This window comes from Xenopus laevis, chromosome 2S, assembly GCF_017654675.1.
Source record: "Xenopus laevis strain J_2021 chromosome 2S, Xenopus_laevis_v10.1, whole genome shotgun sequence".
In the NCBI taxonomy this organism is placed as follows: domain Eukaryota; kingdom Metazoa; phylum Chordata; class Amphibia; order Anura; family Pipidae; genus Xenopus; species Xenopus laevis.
In genome coordinates this window covers 112,406,279-112,429,875 of record NC_054374.1, presented here as the reverse complement: position 1 = coordinate 112,429,875, position 23,597 = coordinate 112,406,279, and the positions used below count along the sequence as shown (strand labels likewise).

The 23,597-nt window shown below is 38.4% G+C and overlaps 1 protein-coding gene across 10 annotated transcripts in view; it reads left to right on the top strand.

Moving 5' to 3' along the window:
• Nucleotides 1-5,414: 5,414 nt before the first annotated feature.
• Nucleotides 5,415-23,597, top strand: part of LOC108709755 (muscleblind-like protein 2) — a 94,300-nt gene continuing 76,117 nt past the window's right edge. For 2 of the 10 annotated variants that reach the window (XM_018249876.2, XM_041584286.1), the window contains exon 1: nt 5,416-5,946. The gene's annotated coding sequence lies outside the window, so the exon portion shown is untranslated. Of the gene's footprint in view, nt 5,947-23,597 lie in introns of all 10 variants that reach the window. The other 8 variants (XM_018249877.2, XM_018249874.2, XM_018249880.2 and 5 more) reach the window with 6 other exon arrangements.

Here is a 23,597-nt window from a genome sequence, read left to right as displayed (position 1 = left end):
CCTTCAAATAATTTGGCCACAACAGATGAAGTTTATTGGCCTATAATTGCCAATCTGAGATTGTAATCCATTTTTAAATATTGTAATGACATCAGTTTTTCTCCAAACCATAGGTACCATACCATATAAAATCAAATCTGAGAAAATGAGAAATAGAGGCCGGTCTAACACTGAACTAAGCTCTCTTAGAACCCAGGGGTATATGCAATCTGGCCCTGGTTCCTTATCTACATTGTAGATAGATAGGTAGAAAGATTAGGGTTGCCACCTGTCCTGATTTCACCTGGACAGCCCTGTATCTGGAACGGCTGTCCGGGTGAAACCTTCCTAATTAGGAAATCTGGATAGGACATTGAAAATAATTACATGTTGATCAGCCAATCGTTGATTGCCATGTCATCAGTCCGGCCCCCAACATCAGTAGTCCCTTCTCTGAGATCACCAGCCCCGCACCGACATCTCCAGCTCTGCCCCACCTCCAATGTCATCCACCCCACCCCCTGCCTTTCTTCCGGATGCAGAAAAGATGGCAACCCTAAGTTCAGTTCTCATTCCTTTCTTTGGTTTCTCTCGCATACTTTTCCTCTCACTTACTGTTCATGCCTTCTATCCAGCCTGCCTCTCTGCCTTTAAGGTACACTGTAATGTAAACATGCAGATACTACAGGTCTGGTGCCACACTAGGCCTCAGTCTGCTCTGCCTACCCTCAATTGGTGAATAAGTAGAAGGTACTGCAGTACTGAGCATGAGCTGAATGCAGAGATTCAAGTACTCCCATCACCCCTCAGCTATGTTGCTGTATTTCGATGGCAAACACAGTATCTGATGGCGGTGGAAATTCTATTTTCAGCACATTTTCATTTACCATGTAGCCACCCAAGGGCCACCTCCCTACAGCTACCACCATAGGCAAGGGCTGTCACATGCTTATAGCAGATTAAACCTAATTATTGTCAATATGATTTATGATTTCTACATCATATTGAATTTTAATTCCAAAGTGAAATACCCCTTTGATTAAATAAAATTGGGTTAATGTGCACTAATATAACACACTTTAAAGCTGCTGGTCCCCTATCATCAGTCAGAGATCCGTGCTGAATGCACAGGAGTACCAGTGCTTCACTGGATTCTTTCACTGTGCTTTTGCTTTGCTTGTGAAACTTGTCCTTGTGCAATAAGTCAATATTTGATAAAGGGAATTGGAAGTATAAACTAATGGGCTGTCCTTGTGATAAATGATGAGTTAATTTCCTCCTCCATATTTAATTGCATTACAGACATTTGGGCCCTCTCTAATCATTTACATATCTTGCCCCACCTTAGAAAACGTATGATTATTTTGATTTTGATGTTTCCAATGGATCTGCTTCATTGTTTGCAATGAATGGTTTGGCAGAAACAGAGCTTTTGTTTTGTTACCTTTTGCCCAGTTATCCAGTAGTTTTATGAATTTTTAACAATATAGACAGGCAACTCCCTTGGAATGTCAGACAAGTCAGTTTATGCTGTTTTAACAAGTTCACTACAGTGAACATATATATGCACAGCTGACGATACTATACATAGAATTAGATACAACAAAACGTAATTATGTTAAAGAGGTAGATCATATTTACGTTAACTTTAAGCATGCTATAGAATAGCCTATTCATAGCAACTTTTTATATATCTCTTTATATCTTATTTTGTATAGTTTTTTTAAAAAATATTTGTCCTCTAATTCAGCTTCTGCTTTTCAGCTTCCAGTTTAAAATGCTGCCTGGATTGATGGGGTGTTACTAATCTCAGGAGCCAAAAAACTTGGTGAGTCTATACTATTACTGTTATTTTTACTTTCTAAAACTTTCTATATAGGCCCTCTTTTATTCATCTTTCAGTCTGTTATTCAAATCATTGTCTGGTTGCTAAGATAAATTGGGCACTAGAAACCAGAAAAAGAGCTAACATTCCAAAGTGGAGAAGCTGCTGAACAAATACAAAAATATAAAATAAAGACAAATTGTCATTGTCTCAAATGTAAAAAATAACAAGTAGAAAGTATTCGGTTTAGTGCACTTGACCAAAGTATTTTTAGACATTTTAGTAAAGAATAAGTCAGTTATAGCAGAATTGTATTTTTCTATATATTTTTTCAGCTAAACTCTTTATGTGTATTTCAGCCTTATTTATATAAAACACCACTTTGCAGCTCTACAAATCAGAATCAGAATACAAGGTACAGTGCATTCTGTATGCCTGTCAGTAGGTGGCATTTCTGTTCTGTTCCTATAGGGCTGCTGTTTTATGTTACTATCATTATTATTATTATTTTATTTGTCCCACTTCTGCTCGTGCAAACAAATAGGGGACTACAAAAACCAACCCTGCCTCTCTTTATGTTCTGCTTAAGTGTGAATTTGTCTGTTTCCTACCAATTTGAATTTGAAATGTGATTGCGACTATACTCGTACACCAGCAATTCTCAGACATCAGACAAAACCGGGATTCAAGTCACATTAAACATTCCTTGCTTTAATATTTGCATTTCTATAAGATTGGAAATGGGATCTTCCATATTTAATCAAGCTCTAGGGACTCACTGTACCCAAGTACTGCATTAAGCATTGCCTCTAGCTCGCAGTGACTTGTATACAACAATAAATATAACCTGCAAAAACTTGCTATTTCAGTGGCTGTCACAGCCACACCTAAGGACCAGATTTTCAGGCATACTAGCTTACCAGATCACTTAAAATTCAGGGACACGTCTAGACATTGCAGTTAGAAGGGACTCACTGGTTGCAATTTCATTTAAATGCAATAATTGTAGCCTTGCAACATGGATTAATTAGATGTGTTTACAAACAGGGGAATTCTTGTTGCATAGCCTCTTTACTTATCATTTACTTATCATTGATTGCTCAGTGAAAATTACCCTAAAACATTGTGTTACCTACTGAGCAACACTTAATAAACCCTCTTATTAACTCTATTTGTAGAATACATTGAGCACTGAAGTTGTGGGAAATGTATAAGAATAGGTTTACATATAAATTTAAGTCCAGTCTGCACGGCTGACTGTTCATTAGGGCTGTGAACTACAGTTACCCTGGTGACAAAATATAGACCTTTAGCCTTTATTCAATGCAACCAGGAACACACAGTGTGATTGTTTATGAAGGTGTGACAATATGAAAAGAAATGAAAGAAAAAGAAAGGAAGAATAAAAAATAGATCCTGCCATTATTTTTTGCCAGTGACTAATTGGCTCTAAAAATGTAGGCTCTAAAAATGTAATCAGCCCCACCAATTAATAAGATTCATATACACAATGATGATAAGGGTTCATATACACAATGATAATAACTGTTCAGCCATTTACTGTAGCAATAGGGGATATAAATGCAATTTAGAAATATGTTTTTTCTAGTGCACTGTTTTTACTAGGATCACCGAGATATTATATGTTGAAACACTGCAGCACCATCTTTTTCTACATAGAAATCTGCAGTTCCAACAGTGAGCTGTAAAGAGCCACAGAGTTTACCTGCTCACTTGGGGGCAGATTTACTAGAGGGCGAAGTGACTAACGCTGGTGATGATTCGGCCAGCGTTACCGTTTTTAGGCACTTCACCGATTTACTAACGGGCGCAGGCATAACTTCGCTAGAGAAAGAGACAGACGCTAGTGCTCATCCGCACTCTATCGCCAGGCGAATTTTTGCTCTGGCGAATGGACCTTACTCTGCAAATTCACTAAAATGCGGATTATACTGAATGTTACCTCTTTTGCCAGACTTGCCTTCGCTAGCTCAGATTAGGCGAAGTGCATTGGAGCACATAGATCTTCTCAGGGGCATAACTACCAGTTTCACTGACTGTCCAGTGTCCACAGACACTCTCTTACTAGAACCAATTAAAGTGAGGGCGTTGACAGGAAAGTACTGAGGGGTAAAGGTACACATAGACGCAAAGATTTTTCTTTGCTGAACGACCGATTTTATTGAAGTCCGACCAATTCGTCAAATTATCGTGAAGTTAGTGGGATTTGAACGATCGTACATCTTATGATTTTTCGTCCGACATCTGTCAGAAAATTGATCGGCCAGGTTAAAAAATCTTTATCGGTCCCAGTTAGGGTTGCCATCTTTTCTAGAAAAAATTACCGGCCTTAGCCCCGCCCAAAGCAGTCCGACACTGAATTGCCGGCATTATTTTAATACTGCCACTGCCTCGATACCTGTTTTTCCGACTGGGTGGCAACCTTAAGCTGGCAATAGACGCAAAGATCTCATCGTACAAATTGAGGATTCGTACGATTTTTGGAACGTGTGTGGAAAATCCTGACATTTTTCGTCCGGCAGAGATTGGTCGTTTGGTCGATCGGACAGGTTAGAAAATTTTTGTCGGCTGCGGGTAATATCTCTGCTTGTATTGCCAATCGTATGATTTTCAGTGGGAGACTGTCACTAGCTTTGTCTATCGTACAATTGCTGTCAGGGGCAGAACCATACTTCCCAACATTTTGGAAGTAAAAAGAGGGACAAAAATTTTTTTCTCGCACGAAGCGCAGCATTTTTTGACCACACCCCTTTCTGTGGCCACACCCCCTACTTACCATGTTTGTTTTACAAAATTTGGCAGGTTATGAAAGTTTGAAAATATTTCTCCTTATCTAAACTGTGTTTTTGTGTCTAAAAATTTAAAAAGTATCTTATTTGCACCTGTTAGCTGTTCTGGGCTCTCTGCTAAAAGCCAATTAAGTGAGAAACTTTGTTTCTTTTTCTGGCTGTTCAGTGCAGAGAAAAGAGGGACTTTCCAGTACAAATGAGGGACTGCGGGTTGAGCTGTCAAAAGAGGGACTGCCCCTCTGAAAAAGGGACAGTTGGGAGGTATGGCAGAACATCGGCTGATCTGTTCCCTTAACTACTTTATTTGGTCGGAATGGTAAGAATTTGATCTGAATGGTTAGTGGCAGGTCGGGAGATGGGAAATCCGATCGTACGATGATTCGTACGATTGGATTTTTGCGTCTGTGGCCATCTTTAGTCCCAGTGCAATCTATCAATGTTTGTAGGGCCGAGCAGGCAGCTACCCTTCAGTTTTCCTGGCAATATCGCCTGAAATGGTCTTTTTAGTTGATGGACACATCGTACATTTAAACAATCATTTCGAGATAATCGTGGTCTCGCGATAACGATTTTTAAAAATCTTTACATCTATGGCTATGGCTTTAGAGGAAAGGTTGTTTAGCCCACAACAATGATGGCGGAAGTCTGAGGCATGACATCCTTCAGAGGAGGGGCCAGGGATGACATCACACAGAGGCGGAAGAATGGGGAAAAGGTGGGATCTGACAAGAGAAAGTAAGAGGGGTTGTGGTAGAAAGGAGGGAGGAGTATAAATGAGGCAGGCGGGACCTGTCAGCAGAAAGTTAAGGGGAGATCGCTTAACTGTTAAAGCAGTGGGGGAGGTGGGATAAGGATTTCTTCAATATGGAGATTTTAGAAGAGGGGAGAGAGAACAGGACTCACTTAAGATTTTTTAGACAAATGTCCTAAAATGGACACTGTATGTACCAAGGCACCAGTGACAAGAAGAACTAATAATGTAGTGACCAATGAAGTGTTTCAGTTGTGAAAGCTGTGGGGCGGGTGTGTGTTACACGCTGTATGAGACTGAATGCACTCATACATAGACCGACTAGTTCCCTTTCCCACAGGCACGTTCATTTGAGTGACAAAAGCAGCATAGTGTGAGCAAACAGCAGAGACTAGCAGAGACCAGCAGAGATTAGGAACGCTGACAAGTTCCCTTGTCCCGCCCTCCTGTGCTCCCACCCCCTGTGCCTGGCTCACTGACACACGGCAACTCTCACACATCCTCCTTCCTCGCCTCTAGCAGCGTGATCAGCACGGACTGAGAGCAGCTTCATCCTGTGAGCCTGTCACCGCCTCAGCAAGGTAAGAGCCATTAGGGGAAGCTGTCTCCTGTATTTACCTCGCTTTACTGCTAGAGCCGTGCGTGGGGCGGGTGGATGGGCAGCCTGAAGCTGGGATGGGCCTGGGATCGGTGTGTGCAACAAGCAGGGATTTCCATGGCTCGGCCGCTCCCTGTTGTGCAGTGGGCTCGTGGCTGGATGACAGCGCTTCCTTGTGTAGGGTGCGGGGGGAGGGGACCCCAATCACTGCCTCATCCTGTCACTGCTTCCCTTTTAAAGCTGGCCATAGATGCAAAGATCCTATAGTTCGAATCCTCCAACGATCGGACTTCCCCATTTCCCGACTTGCCACTAACCATTCCGATCACATAAAGTAGTATAAGAACAGATCAGCCGATGTTCTGCCCCTGACAGCAATCGTATTGGCAGCCGTCAGAAATCTTTAAACCTGGCTGATCGACCAAACGAGCGATCTCTGTGGGACTAAAAATGTCAGGACTCTCCACACACGGTTCTGAAAATTGTACAAATTGCTGATTTGTACAATCGGATCTTTGCGTCTATGGCCATCTTAACGCTACAATCTGCCATGGATGCCATGCGGTGCTCTGGTGCCTTGCTTCCAAGTCATTATAGAGCAGGGGTGGCCAAAAGGTGGATCTACCTGTAGACCTTTAGCTGGTGATCAGTAGATCTCAAGACACTGTCAGCAAAATCACCCTCCTGTTTCGTGCTTTATTTCAGATATTTATTCTGTTACGGTTACATAAGAAATAGTCGTTTATGAAATATAGCAATATATATTTCTATGTAGTAGTGTTGTTCTGTTAGGTGGTTTTGGGCCGGCATCCACACATATTGGGGGTTACAGACAGCTTAAGACGGAACTTTTTTTTTTTCTTCCGGCTACATAGCCTGCGACCCTAGCAGCCTGTATTTATAGGTGCCTGCTTTGTGACATCAGAGATGTGCAGGTCTATAAATACAGGTGGTGTGCTGGGTCAGGTTGGGAGCAAATGGGTTATTGTCTGGCAGGCCCGGACTGGCAATCTGTGGGTTCTGGCAAATGCCAGAGGGGCTGCTGTATGGCTCCATAGAAAGTTACCATATAGTGGGCTGGTAGGGGGCTGTTTGGGCTGGTAGGAGGATGTTTGGGCCTCTGTATACTTGGAATGACAGGGCCTATTTGGACTCCCAGTCCAGGCCTGTTGTCTGGTGCAGGTTGACAAAAATAGACCCACTCCTCACTAGTGTGCAACACCCTGTTGCACAGAACACAGGAGATTACACATGGTTCCATACTTGCATTATTATTTATCTTCATATCTGTATTTTGCCATACTGCATACTTAGCCAAATTAAAAGGAAATGTCATCTCTAAACTCCAGGGAAACACTGTCGCAGTCCCCCGGTGGCCAAATTATTATGATAAAAGGTACGTATCTTTTGGCTGATTTATCTCTGGAAAACAGGGATATATTTGTGTGTCACTCTGAAATAATGTCACAAATTCACTTTTCACAATTCATTATTGGCCACTGCCATGTCCCTGTGGCTGGGATATGTACATTCCCACGTGGGAAAGAACTATTTGTGTTACACACAAAGTGTGTTAGTGATGGGGGTCCTGGTCCTAGCATTGCTAGTATGAACTCTGATAGTTACAGTCAGAATGCACACAAACAATATATATATATATATATATATATATATATATATATATATATATATATATATATATATATATATATATACTCACAATACTGGAGCACTCATGCAAAAAAACAGCTGCCTGGGTGCAGTATTCAAAGATTATGAAGACCAAAAATACTGTACAAAAACCGCACTCACAGGACTTTATACAGGTGCAAAAAAGATCTGTTTATTTTTTACGACGTTTCGGCTTCTCTTACTGAAGCCTTTTCACCACTTGAAAAAGGCTTCAGTAAGAGAAGCCGAAACGTCGTAAAAAATAAACAGATCTTTTTTGCACCTGTATAAAGTCCTGTGAGTGCGGTTTTTGTACAGTATTTTTGGTATATATATATATATACACACACAGTAGAACCCCCATTTTACGTTTTTTCAGGGGACCAGAAAATAATGCTGTAAAATCCAGGCAAATGTTAAATCAGGGAAATATATTATGCATAATATATAGGTGGGACCACAAAACAACAATATAAAATGAGGGAAAACTTAAAATCAGAGGATGTAAAATGGGGGTTCTACTGTATATAGTCGAGGCCATAGGCAACGGCGACTTATGACTTGAACTGGGTCTTGTAACCCTTAGAAACTAATTAGCAGATGACATTTATCTGTTTAAAAAGCAAACGTTTTGAAACTCACACAGGACATTTTTACTTTATAGGTAAGATGTGAGAATGATGCACCCAACAAGACATTGGGTTGGTGAAGGTGCTTAAACAAGATCTAATTCTGGTTATAGATTTTAACTGAATCCATGTTTACGTAGCCAGTTATGTCATGCAGTGCTACAATAAAGTAATGTTGTGGAGGGCAGGTGTGTCTATTCCCTTGTCACCATCCTCCATGAGCACAGTCCCTTGCTCTCAGCTGTGAAAGCTTTTTCTGTAATATCATGGGCTTTGACAGCAACAACTGTTTTTCTATGCCTCCAATTTCTATTACTTTCATCTCCAGCGTCATCTTTTTTTTCCCCCGTTCTTAGACATAAATTGACCACACTCTGTAAAATGGTTGCTAGGGCTGTGAGAGAGTGTGTTCTGTATTCATCCTGGTTTGCTTGTTTGTACATTGGAATATTTTCTTCATATAAAGTAGTCAGTATGATTGGGAATTAAAGGGGCAGGATATGGCCCTTCAATGCATGTTATATCCTCCAGCCCAGCCGTGAGCTCCATAGACTGATCTGCTTGACAACATAATGTTAGCAGAATAGCAGTAGCAGAATAAAAGATCAGCCTTGAGATGGGATGAAACGTGTTCATATGTAAATGGTGGAACTAAGGACAGGCCTGGATAACAAAGGGCACATGTACCTACATAAGCCTATTTGTTCCTTGTCATTTTTTTTTACATTTGTTTTGAATAAAGCTATAACACCACCCCTGGCCAAATGTAAGAGGGACATTCTGACTGGTAGCTTGAGCTTCAAATAACTGAATTAGATGTTATCATTCTCAGATGATGGCTATGTGAATGATTACATTGTTAATAATGAAGCTTGTGTATAGTGATATGTATAGTGATATGCTGCTGCCACAGTATTGCTATTGGAAACAAGTGAAATATACAACTGTTCCTAGTTGACCAGATGTAAATTAAGGCATTTTACAAGTGCCTATTTTTCACCATTGAAAACTGTATAAAAGACGCATGATTATTTCTTGTTGCTTCTTGAGTGGGCCTCATGGGGTGTGAATTTTTTTTTTTGACAGTACTTGTTCACTTTAACAGAATTTTACCGTATTGGGGTTTGTTGTTCTGATTGTGACTGTGACCATACTGTCAACCACAAACTGAATGAAACAAAGTTCTGAAGGTCAAAAGAACGGCCGGTCAAATCGTGGGACCACGATGCGGCCGCGATCCTACGGGATTTATTAACCTGCCCGATATCGATCGGCAAAACCCGTCGGGTGGCCCCACACACGGGCCAATAAACTGCCGACTTGGCCTTTAGTTTCTTCTGTATTTATCATTGAGCCAGTATCATTGAGCCAGTATATTTTATTGGGGCACATGACCCCTTTAAAAGCTGGAAACAATCAGAACAAGAAGGCAAATAGTTTTCTATCATGCACGGAAGTGCACTGTTCTGTATGCAGATATTTACTAATACAATATAATATATGATTTATCTATCCTGAGATGCACATCTAAGCCCATATAGGACTGCACTACAGACTTTCGTTTGATTTCGGTTGAACTGAATGTGCTTTAATTCAGATATGAGAGCATGATCTGTAAAGTCACAGCGGCATCCAAACAATTTTGCTTTAAGTCAGATTCAAGACTTGGGTGTGTGGTGTGACATTGCCAATGAGAGCAAAGTTTGGTTTGGACCATTGCTGTTTGGTCTGATGTTCCACATCTGAATTTAGAGTGTGGCAGGAGCAGTGAGTTAAGCAATCTATAAATCTATAAAAAAAAAATTCCAGCTTCAATTGTGGAAGTATATGAAGCACTCATACTGTGTGTGTATTTGTCCTGTATGTACAGTGCAAAAGAACCTTCACCCACCTGCAGAGGAATTGTGCTGGTGAGCCAGTCTAGGTGCTTTCATCTTGGATTTTGCAAAAATAGTGCCTCTGTGTACATAGTAGGACAGAATCAGTTACTTGTACCCTTTTGGGCACTTTGACATGCTAAACATTTAGTCATTCCCCTTTCTCTTGAAGGGGTTGTTCACCTTTAAATTAACTTTTAGTATGATGTAGACAATGATATTCGGAGACAATTTGCAATTGTTATTTTTAGTTATTTTGCTTTTTATGCAGCAGTTCTCCAGTTTGCCAGTTCTACAATCTAGTTGCTAGGGTGCAAATTACCCTAGCAACCATCACCAAAATAGACTGGAATATGAATGAAAGAGGCCTGTATAGAAAGACGAATAAAAAAAAAAGTAGCAACAACAATACATTTGTAGCCTTACAGAACATTTGTTTTTAGATGGGGTCAGTGACCCCCATTTGAAAGCTGGAAAGTCAGAAGAAAAGACATTATCAAAAACTATAAAAAAAATAATGGAGACCAATTGAAAAATGTTTTTAGAATTAGCCATTCTATAATATACTAAAATTTGAAGGCGAGCAGACAGTATCATCATGGAGTGATTTTGTAAATGAGCTTGGGGTGGCAAAAGTTACAGCTAAAATCATAATACAGGATCCTTATTTTATAATATATATATATATATATATATATATATATATATATATATTTTGTCCTGAATTTGTCCAAGAATTTGTCTATATATGTATCAAGGTCTCAAGGAAGGCCAACATGTTGAAATAAACGTAAAGTTTTTAGTCATATTTTAAAGCCCTGTGAGTGCCTTACTTTATATGAAGTTCTCTGTTACGTAATTGCTGGGTTCTCCAAGGCATTGTCTCCAATAAGCAAGTGCAGCTATTTTTGTTGTGTGTGTGTCATTGTAAAATGTGTGTGCAATTGGAAATTAAAAATTGTATTCAGAACACAGACCTTAAATTACTGTCTGACATGTTGTCAGCTTGGTCATTTTATTTTCTAAAATCCCAACTGGATTTGTACTTCACACATGATGTGGCGGGGATGTGTGGCACATAGGCTATTTTAGAAAACCATTGCTGACAGCAGTGTTTAAGTTGTACACTTGTGTTTGTAAGGTCAAAGTGCACATTCCTGAAAAAGAATGTCATGACCTTCTTGTTATCCTGTGAAAGTGCTCCCTGCATCTCCCAAAAGAGCAGATTCATTTGGATTGGGTATAAATCTGCATGTACTAAATTGTCTCATTTTGTTTACAATTAGGAAGCAGTGCATTTTCTAAATAAATTTATTTTGTCATCGCACCGGTGGTCATAGACATGAGTCAGATATTGTTTAATACGCAGACTCTTCAGTCATTGCTGGCATTGTAACAGTTCTGCAGCAACTGAATACTTTTGGCACCTGTTCTCTAAAGATGTATTGTTACAAAAATGAAGAGAGTATACCAAAAATGGCATTCTTCCTTGTCTTTTATGTTTTATTTTAAAAAGCACTTTTTCATATATAGGTATGGGACATGTTATGCCCAGGACCTGGAGGTTTCCAGATAACTGGCCTTTCCATAATTTGGATCTCCATACCTTAAGTCAACTTAAAAAAAATAACAATAAATAAACCGAATAGGATTGTTTTGCCTTCAATAAGGATTAATTTAATAAAACTGGGATCAAGTATAAGGTACTGTTTTATTATATAAGCGAAAAAGGAAATCATATAAAACATTTGAATTATTTAAATGTAATCTGTGGGAGAAGGGCTTCCTGTAATACAGAGCGTTCTGGATAATGGGTTTCTGGATAACTGATTTCTTACCTGTACTCACTTTTTTTTTTCATTTTCCTTTTTTTTTACATTTTGGTTCTTATCACCTCCTGCAGGTTTCGTATTGTGTTTATGCAAGAAGCCACATGAGAGCATGGGCCTGGTATGATTGGTGGTGTAGCCAACTAAACTGGGCCATACATAAATGTTTCTCCTCATAGCAGGAAGAGTTTTTTATAACCTGTAGGTAGTTTAGCCTAATACCAGACAAGTTTAGAACATTTTGTGGTGTTTCACTTTACAAGCATTTCCAGAAGTTGGGTGTGTATGTGAGGGTGGGACAGGCTGGCTACTTTCAGTTTATGTAGGAACTCCACATGGCTTTGTTTTGAAAAGTCCTATATGTTTTAGGCATGTGGGGCCATGATATTGCAATGATATTGTACACTTGGCAACACATGGAAAAACAGACATTTTTTATGTATGTATGAAAGTGTTATGTGTATGTGTGAAATAAGTGTTCAAATTTCACCATAACGGACTTTCATGTTAGTAAGTCCGTTAAATGCTTTGGGGCCTCATGGGCGTCATCCCCACAGTTTGGGAAGCACTGACCAATTTTTATGATAAATTATGGCTTTCCCGTACAATTTAAACCACAAGATTGCTTCTCAGGAAGGTTTTACAGGATTAGCTTACATGTCATTGTATCTATCTGACCACACATGCTATATGCTTGTAAATGAACCCTTCTACTGTGTCTAGGACTGGAATGTTGCTAAAAAAAAGGCAAGGACTGGTGGGAAAGTTCTTCGAAGACAACTAGAAAGGCAAGCTGTTAAGATCTACTGTGAATTCATTCAACTTGGGGAAAAAATGTTGAAACCATCTTTCTTTTCTAAATTTTGCACCATGATAAAAAATTGCCATAGTTTTTCTTGCTCACACAGCAGCTGATGATGTGCTCCCTTTCTTACTGCCAAATTAAGGAGACCATTATCAACTTTTTGGTTGCTATTCATTGTATAATTTGCTATAAAATTAAACTGCATATGCATTTATTAATATCTACTGGATGGCCTGTAAATGCTTTGTAATGAGAGACTCTGGTCCAGTCATTACTGATTTTGCAATTTGTATAGATCAGGGCTGCCCTAGTTACAGAATCTGTGTTCAGATATGAATGGTTGCAGACTGGAGATATGGTATAACTGAAAAGTAATTTGGAAACATTCTGTTGTTCTAGTGTGGCATGATGTTGGGTTCTGTATAATAAAACAATTATTGAATTATCGAAAGACGTCCAAAAAAAAGTTGTGCATTGTTTTCATGAATCCATAGTGAATAGAAACCCCAAGGTCCCTGATGAGGGATATTTATACTTCATGTTCTCTATTTTGTTTGTACTGGAATCAGTTATTTAAGTAAGCTCTAATACATCTTCTAGGCAAAAGGAGCCCCCCCCCTATAAAATATATTGGATCTAAATGTCAATGTGGAGATTAAGGGGCAATTTATCAAAATGTGAGATTAGAACTCACCACAATAAAACACACTCGCTTTCTATTCATTCATATGGGATTTTTAAAAGCATATTTATCAAATGGTGAACTCCATTGATAAATATGATTCTAAAAATCCCATAGGAATGAAGACAAGTGAGTTTTATATTGTGGTGAGGTCTAATCTCACATTTTGATAAATCTGCCCCTAAATCTATTCTGAAACAGATTATTTCTGTACAGAGAAGAACTTTGTAATTCCGACAGAGAACTTTTCTAAATTATTTATCGCCAATTAACTTGCACTAATTTAATACTATAACATTTCAAAGTGGGTGTTAGAGCTCGTCCCTGCTTTTAAACTCTTAACACCCCTTAGAAAAATATATTTGACTCCAGTCGCACACATTCTGGTAAACTGGCATATTGATATATGTCAGTATATCCGTTTTGTCAAGAAAGTATTATTGACAGACTCTTTAGTAACTGTGCTAAAGTTTTAACAATGTGGACTCTTGTAGGATTTTCTAGTGTGAATTTTGTAAATGTATTCCTGAAACTATACTGCAAAAATATGCAGGTGTTTGCATCACTGGCCACTATTTTATTTTTTTATATTTCCCTTTTTTTTTCTTTCCTTTTTCTTTTCCGGAACGTCAAGTACTGGACATTTCCCAGTTTGCAGAACTATCAAATTACTGATAAATAGTGATTTGATTATCCTGAACAAAACAAATCAACCATAATAAAGGCAATATAACAGAAAAGTAGATGGGTATTGTTATTCTTTGTAAAATTTGTCTATGATGAATTAGAGAAATTAAAAAATTAGAAGAAAAGTTTTCCCTCCAGCAAGGGTTAATGATTACAGAAGTAATCATGTAAAGTCATTAGACCAACATGAACCCTCATAAGCCCAGGGCAATTGTTAAAATGATGTTGTGAATGTATTAGGTTCCTGGGGATCCAAACCTTATTGTTTGCTTTTTGTGTGCCATTGTTATGGATAGAACATTATAATAACATTCTCCAGTTTTGCTTTGGCTAGTTGAACAATGGGCACTATTTTAAGGAATATTAAAGGAGAAGAAAAGTCTGTTTGTACTTGGGGGTGCCAAATGTTAGGCACCCCCAAGTGATTGTATTGACTAACCTGAAACCCCGGGCCGGTGCTCCTATCTGCAGAAAACTGCACCGGCTTCTTCTTTCTTCAAATTTTCCCCCAGGCAAATGCATGCGTAGTAGAACACAATAGCTGACTTTTTAGTTAAAAGTTCGGCTTTCCGTTCTACTGTGCATGCGCAATAGCGCGAAGAAAGAGGAAGCAGGAAGAAGATCTCTCCGTGGTGCACACCGGCCCGGGGTTTCAGGTAAGTCCAATACAATCACTTGGGGGTGCCTAACATTTGGCACCCCCAAGTGCAAACAGGCTTTCCTTCTCCTTTAAAGTGAACCTGTCACCTATTCATAAAAAGCTGTATAATGAAAGTCCTTTGCAAATTAAACATGGACATTATTTTCGTTATTAAAGCATCCATACCGGTTATAAAGATCTTTAAATATCTGAGCTGTCAATCAAATATTACCTGTCCCGCCTCTATGCCTGAGGGATAGAGGTGGGGTATTCATTTACTTTCACTTTCCATTCAGCAATTCCTACATGTCACTGCACTCCCCACATTCACCCTTACCTCCTCACATTCTAGGGGTGTGTAGTAGGCTTGGGCGAATTTGACCCGTTTTGTCAAAAATTTGCCGCCGACTGCATTTAAGTCTATGGGTGTCAAAAAAAATTTGATGCACGTTTTTTTTTTTTGACACGCAACACCTTAGAAGTCTATGGGCGTAATTTCCGCGGTGAAACAAGGCGAAAAAATTCGCCCATCCCTATTGTGTAGAGCACTGTGCATGGACATTAGGTCCCCCATTCTGATGCATCCACAAGATTTTGGAGTGATACACTATTTGTCGTAATAAGTGTCCACAAAATGGCCTGCTTTCCATGATTGTATGCTTCCAAGACTGAAGGAAACACAATTTAAATAATAAATATAGTGTAAATAAAGTTTATTTTGCTCAACTAACTTGATAGAAAAGAATTTGGAAATATTTCTTAGGGTGACAGGTCCTCTTTAATAAGAATAATACATCACTGCTTATTTTTGCTGTATCTGTAAATGTTCAGTAACATACATGCATATAATGCTGCTGTGGATTATGCTTTCTAGCTGCTAATTGAGCAAGCCCTATGCAAACGCCCTTATGTCTCCTTTTCTGCTCACATTTCCGTGTTTATATTGAATGAATGTTTCACTCAACATGCCTTTTGCCAATGATCCCGCAATAAAATGATTGCTGATAAACAATACCATTGTAGTTACGGTTTACATATTTGGTGATTTATGAGAATCTGAACATTGTGGTTTCATAATTCATTTTCAAAACTTCAAGGCCAATAATGTACAATGACAGTTAAAGTATATTGAAACATATATATGAGGATATTTCTTTTTAATGACCCCTTTGTCCTTATGATTACATTTTTATTGTCAATAAAACATTAATAATCCAATAATCCATTCAAATAATAACATAGCTTTCCTTGAATGGTGGTTCCCAGACCTGGCTTCAGCCCATCCCAATAGCACAATTGCATCTCTCACAATTTTCATTTACATCTTTGTGTTGTCTTCCACACTTCTCCATTGCAGTCAGTTTATAGGGATTCTAGCCTCAAGTGCTCAATGTAGCAGATTTATATTACCTCTGCTCCGCTCCATCATTAAACTTGCTTTGAGTGGGGATGTAAGGATGATGTTAGAAGGCTTTGTCTGACAGCCCTTATCACTGGCAAGTGGAAATGAAGATAGAGAGCAACATATGTAGGCAATAATATAGACATAGTGTTCAAATGTGAGAAGCTTGCCAAACCTAATTACTTTCCTTACAACATAGTAAACCAGCTGACTCCATGGCTTATTTGGCATCTGATGTTCACTCCCTTTCCAGTTTTTTTTGCAAATACGCCATTTCTTCTAGTTTCCCAGATTACCAGTTAGATCAACATTTGATAATCCTGAACCAGTTTGGCTGATCCTAGTGAGCCAGAGTCCTTAATCATATTCCCTTGGCCTATTACTACTTCAGTGTTCTGCTAAATGTTTGTAATGCCTTTAGGGGTTGCTGAGATTTACAAAATACTGCACCTTCATATGCAGACACCTGGACAAAGCCTTAAAAGTGGAAAGTTTAATAACAAATGGTGGGAGCATCGCCATATTTTCTGGGTGGGCGCCCCTGGGACCGCTGCGCACGCAGGCGAAAGAGAGCTGTCGTGCAAACGCTGGAGCACTGGGGAGCAGCGCGTCCCCAGTGCTCCCGATAGAGCGACTGGGCGGCATGCAGCCCCGAAAAATGTGCCGTTCTAGGCCCGAGCCTATGAGGCCTCACCACAAATCTGGGCCTGGGTGTGAGCCAGAAATCATCAAATACCCCAACCTCCTTATGTAATAAAAAGTTTTCCTAGGTTCAGCAACCCATAGCTACCAATATGATGTATTATTTTCAACAGGTAACTGGTAAATGCTTTATGATGATTGGTTGCTAAAGTGACTTGACCTGTAGCAAACTTTTAAATATACAGGTATGGGATGTGTTATCCAGAATGCTTGGGACCTGGGGTTTTCCAGATAAAGGATATTTCTGTAATTTGGATCTTCATACCTTACATCTACTAGAACATCATATAAACATTAAATAAACCCAATAGACTGGTTTTGCTTCCAATAAGAATTAAATATATCTTAGTTTGGATCAAAAGTACAAGGCACTGTTAAATTATTACATAGAAAAAGGAAATCATTTTTACAAATCTGGATTATTTGGATAAAATATAGTCCATGGGAGGCGGCCTTTCCGTAATTTAGAATTTTCTGGATAACAGGTTTCCGGATAACAGATCCCATACCTGTACAACCTCCTAGACTAATAATTTAGCAAAAGTTGTGCCAATTGTACTGTTAATACTTTCTGAATTCTGAAACTGTATTTAATTGTCTATCAAGTAATTAAAGGGTGTGTTAAAGTCACATTTTGTAGTATAATACGTTGCTACATGTTAGGTTTTATTTGCATGAAGTAGCCAAGTCTATTTCATTGTTGAGGAAGAAGAATATAATCTATCCTAGGCTCCAAAGAAACAGTGACCTTCAGTGAGGACAATTAACCCGTGTTGTGGAAAATAGTAGAATGCTTGTTTCCATTGCCAAGCATTAACTATTTAGAAAAGCATCTCTTAGGTATGGAAGTATTAATTGTTAATGGAAATGTTTAACTAAATACTTTTAAGAACCAGTTAGACAATGTACTTGCGTTTATTTGTTCCCAAAGAAAATGACTATATAGGCTACCTATAGATATTGGGCTGCTCACAAATTAACCACAGAGGGAGAATGTTCCAAATGGTCCTTTAGATTGCCCTTCTTTGTTATTTGCCATTGAGATTCTTGATAAATATATAGTTTCTCAGTGCATTGTAACTGGGTAACATTTCCCATGATACATATTGATACATCACATGAAAACTTCTGTAAAAAGATTGGAAAATGTCAGAAAAATAAAATCCTAATTGTCAAATGTATATTTGTACTGACATTACATGTGCGGACATGTTAAAAGGTTATATAGGAAAATGTTGCTTTCAGTATTAAGTAAGAAACACAGTCAAGCCCTAGATTCCCCCCATAGCCCACCAATACCTACTAGTCTAAAATCTGATTGTCTTAATGTAATGGTTATGCCAGTTTGGCTACTGGAGGTATTGGAGGGTTGCCTAGAGGAACTAGCTTTGATTTTGTCAAATAAACCGTGTCTGACATGATTTTAAAATTACATTCCTATAACATGGGTCATTTTAGCCTTTTGCTGATTTACTTGTGTTGATGTGATAATATCTTAGGCACCTCATCACTGCAACTTTAAATTTTTGGTATGTGTTCTTCACTTTTATTCATCCATCTTTCTTTCACTTTTTACATGTACAGAACTACTATTTAAATCCCCCGCATTATTTTACTTACCAGCCATTAACCGCTCCAATAAATTACTCATGCTTGGATTTACGTATGCATTTTGTCTTTGTTCCCCTCTGTTCGGTGTTGGTGGGAAGTAAAGATATTGAGCGATTTTCCTTAGACAATGGAAGATTGACTTTTTCCTGCCAGAATAGTTTCCTCTGCATTGTTTCTGGGTATTGCTAAACTTGGCTGCCATCTCTCCATGCTACAGTAGGTTAATATTAAGTACAGTATGATACAGTAGCTATAATCTTGATAAAATCGTGAAAAAAATTGAATTGTACATTTTTTCAGATTTTTGTCTGAAAACCATTAACTATTCGGATTATTGCGCAAAATCTTTCAGGTTTTTTTCCACAAAAAATTTGGATTTTATAGTAAAAAAAAAAATAGAGTTTTTGGTATGAGGACTTTTTAGTGTAGTACTATTTAGAACCTAACCTAAAATTACCATTGCAAAAAAATAAATAAAAAAAATTGGCATATTGGTTGTTAAATTAGGGGCCGATTCACTAACTTCGAGTGAAGGATTCGAAGGTAAAAAACTTCGAATTTCGAAGTTTTTTTTGGCTACTTCGACCACGACTTCGAATCGAAGGATTCGAAGTAAAAATCGTTCGACTATTCGACCATTTGATAGTAGAAGTACTGTCTCTTTAAAAAAAACTTCGACCCCCTAGTTCGCCATCTAAAAGCTACTGAATTCAATGTTAGCCTATGGAGAAGGTCCCCATAGGCTTGGCTAACTTTTTTTGATCGAAGGCTATTCCTTCGATCGTTGGATTAAAATCCTTCGAATCGTACGATTCGAAGGATTTAATTGTTCGATCGAAGGAATTATCCTTCGATCGTTCGATCGAACTATCTGCGTTAAATCCTTTGACTTTGATATTCGAAGTCGAAGGATTTTAATTCCTAGTCGAATATCGAGGGTTAATTAACCCTCAATATTCGACCCTTAGTGAATCGGCCCCTTAATGTTCTGTTTTTATATACATTTTATGGGAATAACTAGTATAAACACTGTCAGTTAAACGTTAGTATTTTGCGTATCGACTTGATGAAAGGCATCCTGTTACTTACTCTAGGGGCTGCAAACAGATTTGTCACCCATGTTTGGCCACAGATATTTATACTATGATCTCATCACTTTTGTTTAGGGAGTGTGAAAGTACACATTCTCTGTTTTTGGCTTCAGGCCAGTTAAGTTGCAGCAGATGCTACTGCTGGTAGATGAACAATTTGCCTTTAAAGGAATGTAAAATCACTTGAGAAAATTCATTGCTAATCAAATGCTCCTTAGTCAGTGGTCTGCTGTACAAGCTCAAAAACAGAGCTTCTCACCGAAAACCAATGAGATTTCCCCAATAACTGATCGCCAACAAGTTTTTTTGTACTGTAGTTGCCTTTTGATTACAGTTTGGATTATTATGTGGCACTTTTATGTGCACTGAACAGCACTTACACTGCACAACTAATAACAACAGACATCAGATTAACCTTGTACTGTAAAATAAATTATTAGTTCATTTAAATTACCCAAATACATACACAGAATTTAATATAATTTTACATCACTATAAAACATCCTCTAAACTTTTCACACCTTGCACAAGTGGATGTCATACAGTGGCAGCCTTTTTGTTAAGACCGTGCCTGCTCCTTAAAACTTTTTTTTTCCATCTTGCATGAATGCGATCTTAATGTTCACAGCTTAAACGTTGCAAAGCTGTTGCTGTATAAGTCCCACCACAGACAGCAAACTCCATGAACAAGATCTAAGTAAAGGTCCCCATAGACGCAAAGATTTTTCTTGCCAAACGACCGATTTAAGGGAAGTCTGAAATGATCGTGTGGTTAGTGGGATTCGAACGATCATCCCAGTGCAATCTATCTATGTCTGCAGGGTCAAGCAGGCAGCAACCCTTCAGTTTTGTTGGCAATATCGCCTGAAATGGTCTTTTTAGTTGATGGACACATAGAACATTTAAACATTCGTTTCGAAATATTCGTGGTCTCACGATAATGATTGGATCTTTTAAAAATCTTTACATCTATGGCCATCTTGAGCTGGATTTGTGTGCTAGCAGACGTACCAGGATACACTGCAACAATATTTTGTCATTGGCTGGAATCTTCAAATTATAGCCTCAGTCTGGAAATAGACAACATCCGTTATACAGAAAATACAAGCAAAAGTGGCAGGATGAATTCTGGAAGGCAGGCCTTCTTGAATTAAAGGGGAAGGAAACCTAGTCGGCACAAACCCCCCACCCGTTTGTTGCCCACCCTCCCTCCTCCCCCCTGGCCTACCCGTCCCGCTGGGCAAATGCCCCTAACTTGTTACTTGCCCTTCTGCGCAGGTCCAGTCCAGGGAGTTCACAGACGACATTTTCTTCCACGCAATCTTCTTCCTGCTGTGAACGGCATTTTAGCGCATGCGCAGTAGGATCATTTCGCCGGTACGGATCTACTGCGCATGTGGCAAAAGTCACGCGCATGCGCAGTAGATAGTACCGGCGAAATTATCCTACTGCGCATGCGCCGTTCAAAGCAGGAAGAAGATCGCGTGGAAGAAGATGTCGTCGGTGAACTCCCTGGACTGGACCTGCGCAGAAGGGTAAGTAACAAGTTAGGGGCATTTGCCCAGCGGGACGGGTAGGCCAGGGGGGAGGAGGGAGGGTGGGCAACAAACGGGAGGGGGGGTGGGGTGTTTGCGCCGACTAGGTTTCCTTCCCCTTTAAACAGGACCTTGCATAATTTACAAAGTATACCTTTAACACGGTAGGTAATTCGGCAATCCAGATGATGCTAAATTAAACATATATTAAAAAAATATATATATATATGTATAGGGCCTCTGGGTGGGCCGAAACGTTAGTCTTTTAACCTTCTTTAAACAAATTTCTTTATTTTAAGCCCTGTGAGTGCGAAAGGCCTCTGGGTGGGCCGAAACATTAGTCTTTTAACCTATATTAAACAAATTTCTTTATTTTAAGCCCTGTGAGTGAGGCCCGTTTTTGGATGACATGGATGAATTGTAAAATCTGCACCCAGGCAAATTGACTTTATTTTTCGAGAGTGCCGGTATCCTGCTGAACTATATATCTATATCTATATATATATATATATATATATATCTATATATATATATATATATATATATATATATATATATATATATAAAATCTATCTTGCAGTTTGTGTATTTATTGCATCATATGAACTGGGAATATTTGACCTTTTGAACTGACCATTAACATTAGCTCAATTCCGAAAAATATGTTATCTGGAACCTTAAATATTATTAATATTAGTATTATTGTAAATACTGTTCACACGCAGATGCCTCAATGCAATTGCATAGTTTCAGATGACATCTGCTTCCTCTGGGATTATGTATTGAGTAAATAGTTAAAGAAAAGCAGCAGGCCTCTACTAAGATGATTTATAAAAGCTCTTTAATTTATTGTTGGATACTTGGGTGACCTAATTTCAGGGATGATTTAAACATCTATACCTAATACAGCCATATGGACTTTATGCAAAATTTTTTAACAATATAGTATATGGTGACATGCTTTAATAAGTCTAAGAGATTTTTTATTTATTCTGTATGTGAAGTATTTTTTTATACCAGTTATGGACATTTACAAATTTGCCTACACATTTTCAAACTATTTGTAACTTTCAGTTGTTGTAATATTTTGCTGTGAAATAATTACTGTAGTTTAAGCTTTGCATGTGACAGTTTAGGTGGATAAAATATACAATTCTAATCTTACTTCTAACTCTGACAAAGATAACTGGCCTCCACGCACCATAAACTTGACATATCAAACGAGCTACACAGCCTTTTTGCTGTTTAAGAGATGGGATACACACATTTCAGATTTCAGACATCCGCTGTTTCCATATTAGAAAACCAAAAGACAGCTAACACTCTCAAAATAAGATGCAAAGTGCTTTCTGAGTCATTATGTAGTAAATGTTTCCAGTCATGCATACATCTGAAAAGCTACAACTTCCAATAATATTCAAGGTTGCCATAGGAACCTCTAAAGTGCCTTTGTTGGCAGTGCAAACACAATCTGATTTTAAAGTAATTAAAAACGTGTAAACATCTTAAGATGATATATGATATATCTAATTTAGTGGAATGGGAAATGCACATACAGATGGAGCCAACTAGCTGTCATTTGCCTAATTCAGGCAAATTAGTTATATATTTTTTTTTGTTTGCATATTTCACCCAAATACCATTGTGGGTACATTGAGGGGCAGATTTATCAAAGGTGCAAAAAACTTTGAAATTCGACCATCGAATAGGTTAGTTCGACATTCGAAGTTGAAGGATTTTTAAAATCGTAGGATCGTACAATGAAATCGTTCGAATCGAACGATTTAATCGTACGATCTTACCAAAAATCCTTTGATTTCTCAAAACTTGCCCAAACACTCAAAATAGGTTATAGGAGGTCCCCCATAGGCTAAACAGCAATTCGGCAGGTTTAAGATGGAGAAGTGTTAAAGTCAAACTTTTTTAAAGAGACAGTACTTCGATTTTCGAAGTCGAAGTTTTTCACTTAGAATCGAAGAATTCTAATCAAAAATTACTTTGAAATTCAAAGTTTTTGAAATTCGAAAATTCACTTCGGCCCTAAGTAAATCTGCCCCTTAATCTGTGCATTTTGCTAAATCACATTTATATTTTATTTACATTTGTGTTCTGTCCTTCTTGGTTCTGACAATTATCCTGCTGTTTGGCTGCTAAAAATTGAAATTAAAGTTGAGAAACCGACAATTAACCAGACAGTGTAAAACACCTAGATTGACCACCTTTCCTGAATACTAGTGAGCCAACAATCCCTGTACTACATTACTAAATACTGTTATATGCATGAAAAACTTTTAGATGCTTTTTCACTAAAAAAATAAATGCATCTCATGTGATAGAAATTCCCCTCTCAATAACCTTGAAGGGAAAAATCCCTCTTTTGACATAAAATCATTAAGGGCTAATGTTAACAAGAAGTTGCCAGAACATTATATGAATTGCCAAAAATGATTGTATGTTTTTCACACAACTATAC